Here is a 5,000-nt window from a genome sequence, read left to right as displayed (position 1 = left end):
TTCATCCCCCTTTCTTCCCTCCTCATCTTTCTTTCCTTCCTCCCTCTTTCCTCCCTTCCTTCCTTCCTTCCTTCTGTCCTTCTCTTTCTTTCCTCCCCATTACCTTCCTCCCTTCCTTCTTTCCTTCCTTCCTTTTCCTTTCTCCCTCCTCCCTTCTTTCCTCCTTCCCTTCCATCTTTCCTTTCCTCCCTCCTTTCCTTCCTTCCTCCTTTCTTTCCTCCCTCCCTCCTTTCCTTCCTCCCTTGACTGGAGAACAACACCTTATGAAGACTCTTCTTTATGTAACTTCATGTGTTTTTTTAATAACCAACAAGTTTAAAGTCGAGTTGAACCATAAAAACTTTGACGGTAAAAGGTCACAACTGACATCAGTGAGAGTTGATCTGTTAATAATCTGGACTCTGACCTTCTTCCTGTGTGTGAGATATTTATCTGACAGGTGTTCGGCTCCATTTATAGAAACACTTTGACTCTTTAAAGCTTGTATTATTTGGTTTGAAATGAATAAAGTTTTGAGTTTGAAGTGGAGCGTTTTATTCCCCTGTAACGCTGCACTTTTACTTTGTGTATTTATTGGTTTCAACATTCAGAAAATCTTTTTTAAAGGATTGAAAATGTGCAAAGTCGGCATAAAATGTTGGTGGAAAAACGCCACAAGTGTGAGTTAATGGTGGGTTGGATTTTGACTCTTTTGACAGGTGTTTTACTCACTTTATAGACACAGTTTGACTCTTAAAAGTTGTTTTATTTGATTGAAAACAACCAAAGTGTTTGACTCAGTTTGACCTGAAGGGTACGAAACATTTCAATCCTCCATCGCTGCACTTTTAATCCTCTTTAAGTGAATATTTATTGGCCTCAGCATTCACAAAAAAGGGATTAAAAGTATTTTGAAAGGGTTGAAAATGTGCAAAATCGGCATAAAATGTTGGTGGAAAAATGCCACAAGTATGAGTTGATGTGGTGGGTTGGATTTGGACTTTACAGTTTGACTCTTTAAAGTTGTTTTATTGGGTTTGAAATAGACAAAGTTTTGACTCAGTTTGAAGAGGAGTGTAAGGAGCGTTTCAATCCTCCAACGCTGCAAAAAAAAAGGATTTAAGTACATTTAAAAGGTTGAAAATTTGCAAAGTCGCCATAAAATGGATTTGGACTTTTCTGACAGGTGTTTAGCTCACTTTATAGACACAGTTTGACTCTTTATAGTTGAGTTATTTGGTGTGAAATTGCCAAAGTTTTGACTCAGTTTGAAGTGGAGTGTATGGAGCGTTTCAATCCCCTTTAACGCTGCACTTTAAACACTCTTAATATATGAAAGCAGGACTTTTGCTTTGTGTATTTATTGGTTTCAGCATTCAGAAAATCCTTTTGAAAGGGTTGAAAATGTGCAAAGTCGGCATAAAATGTTGGTGGAAAAACGCCACAAGTGTGAGTTGATGTGGTGGGTTGGATTTTGACTTTTCTGACAGTTTGACTCTTTAAACTTGTATTTGACGGACTTTGAACTTGAGCATGTGGAGAATTTTTAACTGTAGTAAACATATGAAGGCAGGACTTTTGCTTTAGGTATTTTATTTGTTTTACTTTGTCAGCAGATGCAGGATCCCAAGGGTCTTCCCTTTACACCAGGGATGTTCTCACTGCCACTTAATTTGGGAGGTGAGTATCAGTGAAAGCAACACAGTCTTCATTTGCCTCACTTTCTTTTACCTCCAATTGCTTTAAGTATTTAATAGGAAAAAATAATGGTTGAAAATTTGAAAAAAGTTGGTGGAAAAATGTCTCAAATATGATTCGAAGTGGTTTGAACTGGAGCGTATCGATCCTCTAACTGAATATATGAAGGCAGGACTTCTGCTTTGTGTATTTATTGGCATCAGCATTCAGAAAAAAAGGGTTGAAGTCATTTTAAAGGATTGAAAATTTAAAAAATCGGGAAAAAATGTTGGTGGAAAAATGCCACAAGTATGAGTTTACCTTGTTAGTTGGACTTCGACTTTTCTTGCAGGTGTTTGTAGACGATAGTTTGACTCTTTAAAGTTTAATTGGTTTAAAATAACCAAAGTATTGACTTGAGTTGAGTGTACGGAGCATTTCAATCCTCCAACGCTGCACTTTCAAACCTCTAACTGACTATATGAAGGCAGGATGTATTTATTGGCATCAGCATTGATTAAAAACACTTAATCCTTTTTTTATAGGGTTGAAAACGTGCAACGTCGGCATTAAATATTGGCAGAAAAATGCCACCAGTATGAGATGATGGTGGTTGGCTGGATTTTGACTTTTCGGACCGGTCTTCTGCTCCTTTATACACGACAGTTTCAGTCTTTTAAGTTTTATTTGGTTTAAAATGAAGCGTTTAAAATCCCCCGTAACGCTGCACTTCACCTCACAGTATTTACCTTTTAAAAACACTCAATTTAACTTAAATATACAAATAAAGGAGTTTTTGCTTTGTGTATTAAAACTTTTAAAAGGGTTGTAAACTATTTTAACTTGCAGAGTGAGCAGCAGAGCTTTAAAAATGACTCTTTCATGAGCTTCAGTGCTCGTTTCTTCAGTGTTGAGCAGATGCATCACAGCAGGTTTGAAGCTCATAAAGCTACGAAATGACATGTTTAGATAGAGGAATATGAGTTACCTTTTTAAGAAGGATTTGAGCACTATGTCACTTTTTTTTTTTTTTTTTTTAAAGAGTTTAGAGACACAAAACCAGACAGACATAGTTTGCAGTTTTTGTCCATTTGTTTCAACGTTTTTATTTTTTAGCCATCTCCAGTCAGGTGACAAAGGCCTCGAGTGAACAAAAAAGTTTGCGACTCTACCAACCCTCCCCAACCCGATCGAGTCCCTCAAGAGGAAAAAAAAAAAAAAAAAAAAAGAAAAAGAAAAGAAAAAAAAGAAAAAAGGAGAACACACACCTCACTGCAAACCGCCTCGTACATTTCGTCGGAGGCCAACACCGCTACACACTCACGCCTCTCAAGAAAAAAATTAAAATAACACAAATTTTGTTATTTGGGGGGCGGCGGGGGGGAGGAGGGGATGGCCGGGCGGCGGCGTCAGCATTGGGGGTGAAGGTGTAAGGGTTGTGGGGGGTGGTGGTGACGAAACCCTCGACCACCCGCCTCCTCCCCCCCATCGGTGGACGAGAGGTGTGAGCGCACGCGACCCTCACGCCCCCTCAAACTCTACACAGACAGAGAGAGAGACTGGCATCATTATTATTATTATTATTATTATTAACGAGGGGAAACCACTGACTGTTAAAGGGGGATAAGAAAAAAACAAAAGAAAACCACCACTTTTCTTTTCTTGGTTTTTTTTTTTTTTTTTAGAGCTTTTTCGACATGCTGGGGTAGAAGAACCTCAAGTGCTCTGATATATAATGGCCACCACCGATCCCAGCGACTGGGAGGAGAAGTAACGGACCTCAGGACCCAGAGCTGAAGGCCATGCTGGAAAGCGGTACGGCTGCTATAGAGGAAGGGGACGACCTAAAACCAGATTTTATATATTTTTTATTTATTGTGTGTTAGCATCTAAAGGGGGCAAACCCTCCCCATCTCCCACTGCTTTAACTCAAAAACTGCCCCTCCCACCCAAACACACACAACCCCCCCCCCCTCTCCCTCTTTGACCCTTTCCCCCCTCTTTTACCCTTCCCTCTAAAAGCCTTTTTTTTTTTAATTTTTTTAGACCTGCTATATTTAAATCTAAAGAATATAAAAAATAATCATACAAAAGCTGAATCCCGTTGTTACTTCAACATTCAGGAATGCGAGTGGCGAAAACCAAAAAAAAAAAAACTTTTGAGAAAAATAAACAAAAAAAAAAAAGGTTAAAAAAAAAAAAAAAAGCAGGAATGAGCAACTGATCGTTCTTTTTTTTTTGAAGTTGTTTTTATATAAAGTAGATTTGTTTACCAAACAAAACCTCAATGATCAGGCAGAGGACCATCATGCAGCGAGCTGCAGAGGAACATTCCCAAAACAGCAAATATGGAGGAGAAACGTAAGAGAGGGGGGAGAAAATAATTATAAAGATCAATGATGATGATGATGATGGAGAGAAAAATCACAACAGAATGATTTGAGGTTGTCTGTGAAGGCCGACGCTTTGGTGACAGAACCAATGAGAATGCAAAGAGACTGGTTGTGGGTGGTGCTTGTTGCCCCGCGGCAGCAAAGTCCGTCTCCCTTATTTGCTGGCCAGGACCTTGGTAGCGACAGCACATTCCTCCCCCATGGCAGAAATCACGGTGACCTGAGAGAGAGAGAGAGCACATTCAGAACATGCTCGAGTCAATCATCTGAAACTTTACACGAGCTGCTCAAATATATACGAGTCTTTAACCCCTGACATGCTGTTCAGGGGTCAAATTTAACCCTTTTTTACATTTGAGAGCTTTAAAATCACTGTATACATATTTATTGTAGCTGGACAGTAAATAAAAATGTTAATAAAATGCATAATTTTTAATTTCTTGTGCAGCTGATACATTTTTATAGATGACATGTTTAATAAAAATCATCATATTCTATAAAATATTGATTGAAGATAAGAAATCAAACATGAATTAATGACTTGATGCTGGATTTATGAATGTGAATTGATGTAGAGACTAATTATGAGAGAATATAAATGTTAAATCATGTTAAATCTGCTGCTTTCAGTCCAGTGTGTTTAATTAAAAGAAGAAGAAGAAAGAGGCAGACTTCTTCTCAAGAGTGTTTATATCATTGCTGCCAAAAAATGTCAAATATTTTGGTGAATCATTTAAAAATCTTCCAGTTAGTCTCCGCAGCAGTTAAAGAGGGATATTTCCATTTAAGAAATCCTGCAAAGCTTTTACATATTTAGGAGCGACTGTCACCAAAAAACCCAAATGATCTCCTCCGATTTAACTGGCAAAGCTTAAACCAATATTGAATATTTTGGAAAACTCTCCTAATAACCACGGTCTGGGAAGATGAATGCAATCAAGCTTTCTCCAT

This window comes from Scomber scombrus, chromosome 20, assembly GCF_963691925.1.
Source record: "Scomber scombrus chromosome 20, fScoSco1.1, whole genome shotgun sequence".
Taxonomy (NCBI): Eukaryota; Metazoa; Chordata; class Actinopteri; order Scombriformes; family Scombridae; genus Scomber; species Scomber scombrus.
The sequence above is the reverse complement of the archived record's forward strand: the minus strand, read 5'-3'. Positions refer to the sequence as shown.